Source organism: Pseudophryne corroboree, chromosome 1, assembly GCF_028390025.1.
Source record: "Pseudophryne corroboree isolate aPseCor3 chromosome 1, aPseCor3.hap2, whole genome shotgun sequence".
Lineage (NCBI taxonomy): Eukaryota > Metazoa > Chordata > Amphibia > Anura > Myobatrachidae > Pseudophryne > Pseudophryne corroboree.
In genome coordinates, this window is record NC_086444.1 from 520,679,377 (window position 1) to 520,693,599 (window position 14,223).

At 46.3% G+C, this 14,223-nt stretch overlaps 1 protein-coding gene across 4 annotated transcripts in view; it reads right to left on the reverse strand.

Moving 5' to 3' along the window:
• The window catches only part of PUM3 (pumilio RNA binding family member 3), a 236,768-nt gene that overhangs the window by 91,826 nt on the left and 130,719 nt on the right, over positions 1 to 14,223 (reverse strand). The gene's annotated exons all lie outside the window — the stretch shown is intronic.

Below are 14,223 nucleotides of genomic sequence, written 5' to 3' on the forward strand. Positions count from 1 at the left end.
TGCTCAAACAGACGGGAATAAGTCATTTTGACTCTGTTGGCGTACTATTGACTGGTTTATAACCCAGCAAAGACTAAATGACAACCTGCCAAACCGTTCGCCAGAAGCAGTTTTGTACTCTAAGCTGTAAATAGCTGAGACATATATGAGTTGAAGTCATGAAACCTCGCAAATGTAACCTGAAAAGACGCACTTCCACAAATGTAAAAGAGGTCATCAAACCACTGGCTTGCTGACTGTAACGTCCTGTCGTTACAAGACGTGACTGATGTTTATAAAAGAATAAAACGCTGTTACAAGTATATTGTATGCGCTAATGGCAGAATATCGTAAAGGGATAAAATGTCGTTACACATATATCCAATTTAGGAGCAAACAAGCTCTGGGCTTGTCGCGCTTAACTAGCGACAATTTGAAAATAACCGGCGTTAGCAAAAGCTTTACAGATATACTCTGCAGCTTCTTTTAACCGTGATCGGCATGGTTCCATAGATAGATTCTAGTGACCCAAATGTATCTGTGGTTTTTATAATGTTTGACAGAAACGCATATACCAATGGCGGATCGCGTCCTTTTGGAAACTATTATGTATGGTTGTCTAAAACCCCGCACTATCTGAGTGCTGGACTAATGTACCCTGCTCACTTGTAGTTATCGGTGTGAGATTTGACATAGAATCGTGCATTAAATTATAAGACTAGTGAAATAAACACTCTGGTACCCAAAGGAAAATTGTCACTTTGGAAAGATTGTCTTTTGTTAGCGCTGGCGGAGTTATTCTGAGACTCAGATTACCGCTGTTTTAATTTGAATTGCCAATGTTAACATTTTTAGTCTGCACTAGAGCCTTATTCGCTATGTAGACAGACATCATAATAGGCAACAGACAGACACTTGCACGATTATTATATGGCATATATATCTATATATATATGTTATTGCTGAACAGCATATTTATTAGGAAACCAAAGTCTTTATGTGAAAAGCAGTTCACATGGGCATGAAACCCGAACCAAATTCCTACTAACACCCCTGCGCCTTCTGGTGGCTTAAAGATGTAGGGCAGGAATGTTCCAGAATTATCTTGAACTAAAAAAAAATTCCCACTAACACCCCTGCGCCTCCTTGTGGAGTAGAGGTGTATGGTCTGGAATTATAACTGGAAAACCAGCAATGATTAAAATGGCCGTCATGCCATGCTTTCCCAGAAAATCATAGTACAGGGTACCTGCTGCAGTTTTAATATAGGCTTAATAGCCTATTATACAGTTATTATGCTTAATAGCCTATTATACATAGGATACAGTAAAATATATGTATTCAAATAATATGAGCACTGCCTGCAGTGTATTTATGCAACTGTAACCAAAAATAACAGAAAACATGGTTAAACGTGTAATAGGTTATGCCACTGATAACCTATTGCCAGCCAAAGCCTCATATATATATTATATATATATACAAAGTGTTTACACCTATAATCACAGTTCATACTGATATTATTGCCAGCAAAAGCTTCATTATATTTATATATATAAAACGTGCTGTTAACGTGCTGCGCTGCTTGTGTATTTTGAACCCATGCAGCCTTTGCTGCTGCTATGGGTATTATTCCCCCCCCCCCCCTGCATCCCTTACCTGCAGCGTACGGAGATCGGGAGCAGGGAGAGCAGGAGAGCCTGATCTAGCGCCGGGGAGCCGTCCGGCAGCTGCTTCCTACAGCAGTACACAGTCTCCCTGTGTCTGCGGTGTGTCTTTGGAAAAGTGGCCTGCGTCCTTTAGTGACGTGCGGCCACTGTCTCGGCGGCGTGTAGCGGTGCCGGGCCATGAAAGCAGTGAGAGCGGCCGGCGTCTGAGTGACGTGCGGCCGCTCTCTTAGTTGAGCTCCCGGAGAATGTCGGCGGCGTGTAACGGTGCCGCAGCAGAGCAGTGAGAGCGGCCGGCGTCCGAGTGACGTGCGGCCGCTCTACTTAGTTCAGCCCAGGAGAATGGCGGTAGCGTCTAGCGGTGCCGTGCCCTCAGAGCAGTGAGAGCGGCCGGCGTCTGAGTGACGTGCGGCCGCTCTCTTAGTACAGCGCACGGAGATTCTCGTACCGGGCCATCAGCGCAGTGAGAGCGGCCAACGTCTGAGTGACGTGCGGCCGCTCTGCGCATCGTTCAGCAAGACCTTCAGCGGCGTTCAGCATAACACACACACAGCAGGGCGGCAGCGTGAGCTGACCGCCCTGACACTCATACCTTGTGCCGCCTTCTCTTCTCTCTGCAAGCTCCGTTTCAGCCTCATCTTGGCTGTGACGGAGCTTCTGTAAGTGTAAGCTCCTTCCAGCTCTTTGTCTTATCCTGGCTGTAACGGATCTTCTTTCTGTAAGCTCCGTTCAGTTTAAAGGAGACAATGGCTGCCTGTGGCTGTGAGGGTGCTCTTTGTGAGGACCGACACGCCATGCGCTTGTCTATAGCGCCTGTGGCTGTGAGGGTGCTCTTTGTGAGGACCGACACGCCATCCGCTGCCTTGCAGCGACACCATCCCGGACCCATGTTTTTCCATAAACTGAGACGGGCAGTGTAAAAATTAAAAATAAAAATAAAAATCTGAAAAGTGGCCATTGCCACAAGCCGATGTTCATCTGTGAGCACCGAAAAAACACTGGCAAAGTACACTGAGGTACTTGGGGATATGGAGGGGGGGGGAAGAGTCCTAAATTTGAATATTCAGTGCCTTTGTTCGGCTCCGCCCGTCCATATCCCAAGAGTACTCCAGTGACCCCTAGTGGATGATAAAGAAAATAAAATTGCGAAACTTGATAGAAAAGATTTATTGTTACAGAAAGAAAAGAAGCAGAGCGACAGTAAGATGCCTTGGGTCAATAAATTTACACAGGCCAGTGGGGTGATAAATAGAACATCTAAGAAACTTTGGCCAATTGTTAAAACTGATCCTGACCTTAAACTTCAGACAATGTCCTTAATTCCATGTTACACCCGAGGACGTAATATACGTGACATTTAGGGTAAATCTGATGTCACTAACCCAACTAGATACCCCAGTGATGTTAAGCATAGAGGAGGTTGCATTAGGTGCACATGCACCATCTGTAGGATTAGCATACCTGGAGATATGTTTTATCATCCTAGATCGGGCCAAAAATGTACTATTAGACATACACTTAGTTGTGAATAAAAATTTGTTGTGTATCAAATATTATGTCCCTGCAGTCTGTCCTATATTGGGAAGATGGAGAGGACATTTAAAGAAAAGATGACTGCTCACCGGTCTGTTATTAGGGCTGCCCTTAGTAGTGGGCAGGGTGAGCAACCAGTTGCACGTCATTTTGTTACTATGCGCCATTCATTGGCATTGTTGAAATATCGGATGATAGACCATGTTCCCTTAAACATCCGAGGGGGGGATAGATCCTTGAAACTCTTGCAGTGTGACTCAATGGATCTACCGCCTTGATACTCTTCGTGGTCTTAATGAGAACCTGGGTATAAGTTGCCTAATGAGATAATATCAATGTAATTATGTTCTATTATGTTCTATTTGAGGGTGTTATATGTAGTGATTCAATTACAGCTTGCCATAATGTATAGTATTGATATTCGGGATAGGCCTTTTTCTGTGATACAATGATGGTTTTACAGTTTGTTTACATTATATCCTGCCATGGGATATATATTATACGTATACTCCGATGATTAAGTATGTAAAATATTTTCCTGCATTTATATGCTATACTCCATCTATACCTGATGTTTAGTTTAGGATAGTTGAGGACTCATTTTGATGCCTTAGATACACTGCGCTTGTGAGTAAACAGTATGTCCATTCTTTGTTTAGTGTTGCTATGGTGACGGAACACTGGAATTGGATACGTGTCACTCGGCGCGACTGACGCCGGGCGTGATGACGTCATCCACTATGCACAGAGTGAAGGCCGAGATCGTCCCCGCTTCATTCCCACGCTCACTGGGGTGTATAAAGGTATGTTCTTGTATTACTATGTTTCTAAATCCTGATGAAAATACCTATTAAAATGCACTGAAACGTTGAATACTACAAGCCATGGTGTTATCCGTTTCTGTGATTCTGGAGTGCCGCACAAGTCTGTCCATATGTCTCTCCCCAGTGAAGGCAACCAGCTAAGTATTTATCCAAGGCTTATTATGTGGAGCGCCGGTTTCTGCGCTCTCTCTCTCTCTATGGGGAATATTCAATAAGAGCAGGACAATGACCATAAGCACACAGCCAAGATATTAAAGGAGTGGCTTTAGGACAACTCTGTGAATGTCCTTGAGTGACCCAGCCAGAGCCCCTACTTGAATACGATTGAAAATCTCTGGAGAGTTCTGAAAATGACTGTGCACCGACGCTTCCCATCCAACCTGATAGAACTTGAGAGGTGCTGCAAAGAGGAATGGCCAAAACTGCCCAAAGATAGGTGTGCCAAGCTTGTGGCATCATAAATAAAAAGACTTGAGGCTGTAATTGCTGCCAAAGGTGCATCAACAAAGTATTGAGCAAAGGCTGAGAATACCGATGTACATCAGATTTCATGTTTTTATTTTTAATTAATTTGCAAAAATCTCAACAAAAAAACAACAACTTTTTTCACGTTGTCATTATGGGGTATTGGGGCAGTTGTATTAACCTGGAGAAGGCATAAGGAAGTGATAAACTAGTGAGATGTGCAAGGTGATAAAGGCACCAGTGAATCAGCTCCATTATGTAAATTAACAGTTAGGATCTGATTGGCTGCTTCCTTTATCACTTCCTTATGCCTTCTCAAGGTTAATACATCTGTTTGATTGTGTGTAGAATTTTGATGGAAAAATGAATTCATTCAAGTTGGAATAAGGCTAAGACAGTGGTTCTCAAACTCGGTGCTCAGGACCCCACACAGTGCATGTTTTGCAGGTAACCCAGCAAGTGCACAGGTGTATTAATTACTCACTGACACATTTTCAAAGGTCTGCAGGTGGAGCTAATTATGTCACTTGTGATTCTGTGAGGAGACCTGCAAAACATACACCGTGTGGGGTCCTGAGGACCAAGTTTGAGAACCTGTGGGCTAAGATAACAAAATGTGGAAAAAGTGAAGCGCTACTGTGCATGGACAATCACATTAAAAATCTAAGGGATGGACTCATGAACAGTGTGTAATAAAAATATTAAAGCTGAAATTAAGGGAACAGTTTTAGGCCCCCATTTATCAAGCCTTGGAAAGTGATAAATAGCATGGTGATAAGGTACTAGCCATTCAGCTCCTAACTGCCATGTTACAAGCTGTGTTTGAAAAATGACAGTTAGGAGCTGATTGGTTGGTACTTTATCACCGTGCTATTTATCACTCTCCAAGGCTTGATAAATCTGGGCCTAAATGTGTCAAGTACCATGAAATGTTGTACAAAGTGTCTGGGCAGATGGACACAGAGAAGGAGAAAAAAAAAAATAGGACTTGAATACCTATCGGTAATTCCTTTTCTCGTGGTCCATAGTGGATACTGGGATGACATTAGTACCATGGGCTATATATCAGGTCCATTGGAGCCTGGCACTTTTAGAAGTCATTAGTGTGTGCTGGCTCCCCCCTTTATGCCACTCCACCAGACTCAGTCTAGGAAAACTGTGCGTGAGGAGACTGACATACCATGAGAGAAGGAAATACAAGGAAAGCGGTGAAGTAACGAACCAGCACACAACAGTAATAAAAGATAGCAGCGCTAACCAGAACAGAGGATAGCCACGCTAACTATAATAAGGATAGCAACACTACCCAAATACAGGACAGCAACAGCAGACCCAACCAAGAACAATTACAACCAGGAACACGATGCACTGAGGCGGGCGCACAGTATTCACTCTGGACTACGAGAAAAGGAATTACCGGTAGGTATTAAATTCCTATTTTCTCTAACGTTCTAATGGATACTGGGATGACATTAGTACCATGGGGAAGTCCCAAAGCTCCCAGAACGGGTGGGAGAGTGCCGAAACCCCTCCAAAACCGCCTGACCAAACCGAAGGTCATCTCTGGCCAAGGTGTCGAACCTATAGAACTTTACGAACATGTTCGAACCAGACCAAGTAGATGCACGGCACAACTGTAAGGCAGACACACCCCGGGCAGCCGCCCAGAAAGAAACCCACCGACCTTGTGGAGTGGGCCTGTATAGAACTCGGCAGCGGCAATGCTGCCGAAGATTAGCCATGTTGAATGGTCAACCTGAGCCAACGAGCAATTGACTGCTTAGAAGCAGGATGACCAATTTTGGTAGCATCATAAAGGACAAAAAGCGAGTCAGGATTTCCTGTGATGAGCCGTCCTCTTGATGTAAATTTTCTAATTCCTCACAACATCTAGGGACTTTGGAGCAACTGATGTAACAGCCAACACTGGAACCATTATTGGCTGATTTATGTGAAAGGCAGACACCACTTTTGACAAAAACTGCGGGTGAGTCCTGAGTTCCGCCCTATCCAGGTGAAATATCAAATACGGGCTCTTACAGGATGAGGCACCCAATTCTGACAAGTCTTGCAGAGGCCAAAGCCAGCAACATAACGGTCTTCCAAGTTAGATATTTCAAGACCACATTGACATCCCACGGAGCCGTGGGAGGGACAAAAGGTGGCTGAATGTGAAGAGCATCTTTCAGGAATGTCTGTACTTTTGGCAGTACCGGTATTTGTTTCTGGAAGAAGATAGAGACAAAATCTGAACTTTGATGGAGCCCAACCTTAGGCCCTTATCCACGCCTGCTTGCAGAAGAGCAGAAAACAGCCCAGTTTAAACTCCGCAGGGGAATATTTTCTACCCTCACACCACGAAACATATTTCTTCCAGATACGGTGGTAATGTTTTGACGTGACCACCTTATGGGCCCGGACCATAGTGGAAATAAACTTGGATGGGAGACCTTTTCTGGCTAAAATCTCCCTCTCAACTTCTAAGAGTCAATCGTAGACGCAGTACGGACTTCCGCTCGATCCTCATGAAAAATAATTAAATACAAAGGACTCTTACACGATAAGGCTCCTAACTTAGAAACCCGCCCAGCCGAAGCCAAGGCCAGCAACAACGTTACCTTCCAAGAGAGATATTTCAGGTCTGTTCTCGCTAACTGCTCAAACAGTGGCGATTTCAAAAAATATTTATTTTTTTTCCGTTTTAACACCAAAGTTAGATCCCATGGTGCAGTGGGAGGACGAAAATGGGGCTTTATCCTTAGAACCCCCTATAAAAAGGGTTGAACCTCTGGCAAGAATGCCAACCGCTGTTAAAAAAGGATGGAAAGAGTCGACACTTGAACCTTCAGAGATCCCAGCCGCAGACCTAACTCTAGGCCGGCCTGAAGGAAAAGTAAAAGCCTGGATAAGTGGAAGTTCGTCGAATTCCACCCACGTTCTTGACACCAGTCCAAGTACCTCTTCCAAATCCTGTAGTAGTATATGGCTTTGACCGGTTTCCTAGCGGCAATCATCGTATGAATGGCCGTTCTTGGTGTCCCTCTGTTCCTTAAGATCCGGGTTTCAACAGCCACGCCGTTAAACGCAGCCCATCCAGGTCTGGGTGTTGAAACGGTCCCTGAGATAGCAGGTTCTCTCTCTGATGTAACCGTCAAGGATCTTCCGCTAGTAACCCTCGCAGGTCTGAGCACCACTCCTGCGGGGGCCAATCTGGTGCGATTATAATCGCCCACACTCGTTCTCGTTTAACCCTTTTCAGAATCCTGGGTATGAGTTGGAAAAGTGGGAAAATGTAAACCTTCCTGTAACACCAAGGAAGAGTTAATGCGTTCACTCCTTCTGCAGCTGGATCACTTACCCTGGACACACATCTGGGCAGCTGTTATTGCAGAGATGCTATTAGGTCGACTTGAGGTAGACCCCATTTCTTCACCACCATGTCGAAAATCTGTGGATGGAGGCACCACTCTCCCGGATGAATGTCCTGGAGATTGAGATAATCTGCTTCCCAGTTCTCCACACCTGGAATGAACACTGCCGAGAGGATGATGTTTCGCCTTTCTGCCCACAAGATGTTTGTGGCTTCCTTTAACGCCATCCCGTTCCTTGTTCCTCTTTGACGATTTATGTATGCCGTCGTCGTAACATTGTCCGACTGCCTTGTTGACCCATGACTTGGTCTTTGGTTAAGGAAAGCGCATTGTAAACTGCTCTTAGTTCGCAAATGTATATGGGTAGGCTGCTCTCCAGTAGCTTCCATCTGCTCTGAAACTGATGCTCCTATGAGACAGTACCCCAACCTCTGAGACTGGCATCTGTTATCAGGATCCTCTAATCCCAAATGCCGAATCCCTTGCCTGTTGCGAGATTCATGTGCAACGACCAAAGTAAGAAGGTGCGTATGCGTGGTGGAAGTCTGATTCTTCGATGTAGAAACCAGTGTGACCATGCTCACTGAGCAATGAGGTCCATCTGTAATGGTCGGGAATGAAGTCTGCCGCACTGGAGAGCTTCGAAAGATGCCACCGTCTTCCCGAGAAATGACACACAGAGGTGTAGAAAAACAGTTTGTGAGCTCAGTACCTGAGCCACTAATCTCTGTAGGTTCTGCACCTTGTTCTCTGGTAGGAATACTCTCAATTGTACCGTGTCCAAGATGAGACCGAGGAACTGAATCCGTTGAGTTGGCATGAGGTTGGATCTTTGGAAATTCACAATCCACTCATGTTGAATGAGAAATGGATGAGATGTCTGAACATCCCTGATCAACTGTTCTCGAGAGGATGCCTTGATTAGCATGTCGTCTAGATAAGGTCTACTCGTGACCCTCAACAGTCCCGATTCTGCAACCATGACTGCCATGATCTTCGGTAAAAATTCTTGGAGCCGATGAGAGACAGAACGGCAAAGGCCCTGAATTGGGAGTGATCCGTCAGCAGTGCGAACCACAAGTAAGTCTGGTGAGGGGCCCAGATTGGGATATGCAGATATGCATGTTCTAAGCCTGCAATGATTGACTGGATTGATTCCAGCTAGAATATGTAGACCCTTATAAACCGGTTTAAAACTTTTAAATGGAGTATCGGCCTGACCGTCCCGACTGGTCTTGGCACGACAAAAAGATTGGATTAGAAAACCGTTCCTCTCTGAGAGGCGGGAACCGGAATAATGACCTCTGACCGTAGCAATATTTCAGTTGCTGGCAGTAACGCCTTTGCTTTCTGAGGGCACCGAGGCAATCCCCTTGTAAAAAAACTGACTCTGAGTCTCTGTGGTAAATCCAGTCTGTACCCTAGAGAGATTAGGTCGTTTATCCAAAGTTCTGGTGAGGTGTAGACCCAAATGTCCCGAAAACCTCCCAGACTTTCGCCCATCAAGGGGGATCCCAGGTGAGCCGGGAGACGGTCCTGCCATGGTCTTGTCAGCAGTTTTATCCCGCTTTCTGGCTGCTGCCTGAGAGCGGCCTCTACCTCCGCCCCCACGCACTTGTGTACCGAAACTTCTTCCTCGGGCTCGCAAGGACTGCGATCTAAAGGAATTACACGCTGGTCTCAAATAACCTCTCCTAACTTGTGGAGTGGCTCTGGTATAAGGAGTAGACAGAAAAGTGGACGTCCCTGCTGTAGCTTGCGAAATCCACTTGTTCAACTCTGAACCGAAAAGCATCTCACCCTCCAAGGGAAAGGATTCTACCGCCCCTTGGTGCCAGAGTCTGCACGCCATTCTCTGTCCGTCTAGTCGATATGGCTGATGCAGAGATGCGCGATGCTATCCTGCGAATATCTTGAATATGCTCCACCCGTTGGATAATTTCTTCCAAGCCATTTTCCCCCTCAATAGCCTGTACTATACGTCCAGACCATGCTCCCATGGTCTTGTTAACCGAAGCGCAGACAACCGTAGGTTTCTGTGCTGCACCTGCTACAAAAATTGACTTTAAAGCTGTGTCAACCTCTTAAAGTCGTTACATTAGGTAATGGTAAGATTGTCCTTTTCGGCAACCGTCCTAGGAAAACATCCACTACCGGCGGAGTCTCCCACTTATCCATTACACCCTTAAGTAGGGGATAAGTTACTGGAAACCCTGTTGGGAAAATTTAAAGAGATGGTCAGGTTGCTTCCAAGCCTCCTCCATCTGAGATTGGAGGGATTTAGGAATGGGAAACGCTGCTGAACGCGGCTTTTGGGATTCGAGCCATTTGAATCTTCTGGCTCCTTTACTTATTCTACCTTACCATGTAGGATCTCCGTCACTGTTTCGATTAAAAAATCAAGACCTGAGATTGCAGTGTCCTCTTTTGGAAAATCGGCGTATAGATTAAAATAAGAATTTACTTACCGATAATTCTATTTCTCGGAGTCCGTAGTGGATGCTGGGGTTCCTGAAAGGACCATGGGGGATAGCGGCTCCGCAGGAGACAGGGCACAAAAAAGTAAAGCTTTACTAGGTCAGGTGGTGTGCACTGGCTCCTCCCCCTATGACCCTCCTCCAGACTCCAGTTAGGTACTGTGCCCGGACGAGCATACACAATAAGGGAGGCATTTTGAATCCCGGGTAAGACTCATACCAGCCACACCAATCACACCGTACAACTTGTGATCTAAACCCAGTTAACAGTATGACAACAGAAAGGGCCTCTTAAAGATGGCTCCTTAACAATAACCCGAATTAGTTAACAATAACTATGTACAAGTATTGCAGATAATCCGCACTTGGGATGGGCGCCCAGCATCCACTACGGACTCCGAGAAATAGAATTATCGGTAAGTAAATTCTTATTTTCTCTATCGTCCTAAGTGGATGCTGGGGTTCCTGAAAGGACCATGGGGATTATACCAAAGCTCCCAAACGGGCGGGAGAGTGCGGATGACTCTGCAGCACCGAATGAGAGAACTCCAGGTCCTCCTTTGCCAGGGTATCAAATTTGTAAAATTTTACAAACGTGTTCTCCCCCGACCACGTAGCTGCTCGGCAGAGTTGTAATGCCGAGACCCCTCGGGCAGCCGCCCAAGATGAGCCCACCTTCCTTGTGGAGTGGGCTTTTACAGTTTTAGGCTGTGGCAGGCCTGCCACAGAATGTGCAAGTTGAATTGTGTTACAAATCCAACGAGCAATCGACTGCTTAGAAGCAGGTGCGCCCAACTTGTTGGGTGCATACAATATAAACAGCGAGTCAGATTTTCTGACTCCAGCCGTCCTTGCAATGTATATTTTTAAGGCTCTGACAACGTCCAACAACTTGGAGTCCTCCAAGTCGCTAGTGGCCGCAGGCACCACAATAGGTTGGTTCAGATGAAATGCTGATACCACTTTAGGGAGAAAATGCGGACGAGTCCGCAGTTCTGCCCTATCCGAATGGAAGATTAGATAAGGACTTTTATAAGATAAAGCCGCCAATTCAGATACTCTCCTGGCAGAGGCCAGGGCTAGTAACATAGTCACTTTCAATGTGAGATATTTCAAATCCACCTTTTTCAATGGTTCAAACCAATGGGATTTGAGGAAATCTAAAACTACATTTAGATCCCACGGTGCCACCGGAGGCACCACAGGAGGCTGTATATGCAGTACTCCCTTGACAAAAGTCTGGACCTCAGGGACAGAGGCCAATTCTTTTTGGAAGAATATTGACAGGGCCGAAATTTGAACCTTAATGGATCCCAATTTGAGACCCATAGATAATCCTGATTGCAGGAAATGTAGGAAACGACCCAGTTGGAATTCCTCCGTCGGAACCCTCCGATCCTCGCACCACGCTACATATTTTCGCCAAATGCGGTGATAATGTTTCACGGTGACTTCCTTCCGTGCCTTAATCAAGGTAGGAATGACTTCTTCTGGAATGCCTTTCCCTTTTAGGATCTGGCGTTCAACCGCCATGCCGTCAAACGCAGCCGCGGTAAGTCTTGAAAAAGACAGGGACCCTGCTGTAGCAGGTCCCTTCTCAGAGGTAGAGGCCACGGTTCGTCCGTGAGCATCTCTTGAAGTTCCGGATACCAAGTCCTTCTCGGCCAATCCGGAACCACTAGTATTGTTCTTACTCTTCTTTGCCGTATGATCTTCAATACCTTTGGTATGAGCGGCAGAGGAGGAAACACATACACTGACTGGTACACCCAAGGAGTTACCAGTGCGTCCACAGCTATTGCCTGTGGATCTCTTGACCTGGCGCAATATTTGTCCAGTTTCTTGTTGAGGCGAGACGCCATCATGTCTACAATTGGTCTTTCCCAACGGTCTATTAACATGTTGAAGACTTCTGGATGTAGACCCCACTCTCCCGGATGAAGATCGTGTCTGCTGAGGAAGTCTGCTTCCCAGTTGTCCACGCCCGGGATGAACACTGCTGACAGTGCTATCACGTGATTCTCCGCCCAGCGAAGAATCTTGGCAGCTTCTGCCATTGCACTCCTGCTTCTTGTGCCGCCCTGCCTGTTTACATGGGCGACCGCCGTGATGTTGTCCGACTGAATCAACACCGGCTTTCCTTGCAGGAGAAGTTCCGCCTGGCTTAGAGCATTGTAGATTGCTCTTAGTTCCAGAATGTTTATGTGAAGAGACTTTTCCAGACTCGTCCATACTCCCTGGAAGTTTCTTCCTTGTGTGACTGCTCCCCAGCCTCTCAGGCTGGCGTCCGTGGTCACCAGGATCCAATCCTGAATGCCGAATCTGCGGCCTTCTAATAGGTGAGCCTTCTGCAACCACCACAGAAGTGACACCCTTGTCTTTGGTGACAGGGTTATTCGCAGGTGCATCTGCAGATGCGACCCTGACCATTTGTCCAACAGATCCCTTTGGAATATTCTTGCATGGAATCTGCCGAATGGAATTGCTTCGTAAGAAGCCACCATTTTTCCCAGGACTCTTGTGCATTGATGTACTGACACTTTTCCTGGTTTTAGGAGGTTCCTGACCAGATCGGATAACTCCTTGGCTTTTTCCTCTGGAAGGAAAACCTTTTTCTGAACCGTGTCCAGAATCATTCCTAGGAACAGCAGACGAGTTGTCGGGATTAAATGGGATTTTGGAATATTCAGAATCCACCCGTGTTGTCTTAGCACCTCTTGAGATAGTGCTAAAGCTGTCTCCAGCTGTTCTCTGGACCTTGCCCTTATTAGGAGATCGTCCAAGTATGGGATAACTAATACGCCTTTTCTTCGAAGAAGAATCATCATCTCGGCCATTACCTTGGTAAAGACCCGAGGCGCCGTGGACAATCCGAACGGCAGCGTCTGAAACTGATAGTGACAGTTTTGAACAATGAACCTGAGGTACCCCTGGTGTGCGGGGTAAATCGGAACGTGTAGATACGCATCCTTGATGTCCAAGGATACCATAAAGTCCCCTTCTTCCAGGTTCGCTATCACTGCTCTGAGTGACTCCATCTTGAACTTGAACTTTTTTATGTAGAGGTTCAAGGACTTCAGATTTAGAATAGGCCTTACCGAGCCATCCGGCTTCGGTACCACAAATAGAGTGGAATAATACCCCTTTCCTTGTTGTAATAGGGGTACTTTGACTATCACCTGCTGAGCGTACAGCTTGTGAATGGCTTCCAACACCCTCTCCCTTTCGGAAGAGACGGTTGGTAAGGCAGACTTCAGGAAACGATGAGGAGGATCCGTCTCTAATTCCAACCTGTACCCCTGAGATATTATCTGCAGGATCCAGGGGTCTACCTGCGAGTGAGCCCACTGCGCGCTGTAATTTTTGAGACGGCCCCCCACTGTCCCCGAGTCCGCTTGAGAGGCCCCAGCGTCATGCTGAGGTTTTTGCAGGAGCCGGGGAGGGCTTCTGTTCCTGGGAAGGAGCTGCCTGTTGGTGTCTCTTCCCTCTTCCTCTGCCTCGTGGCAGGTACGACAAGCCCTTTGCTCTCTTATTTTTGTAGGAGCGAAAAGGCTGCGGTTGAAAGGTCGGTGCCTTTCTCTGTTGGGGAGTGACTTGAGGTAAAAAAGTGGATTTCCCGGCAGTAGCCGTGGCCACCAAGTCTGATAGACCAACTCCAAATAACTCCTCCCCTTTATACGGCAAAACCTCCATGTGACGTTTTGAATCCGCATCGCCTGTCCACTGTCGTGTCCATAAGGCTCTTCTGGCTGAAATGGACATAGCACTCACCCGAGATGCCAGTGTGCAAATATCCCTCTGTGCATCACGCATATAGATAAATGCATCCTTTATTTGTTCTAACGACAGTAAAACATTGTCCCTATCTAGGGTATCAATATTTTCAATCAGGGATTCTGACCAAACT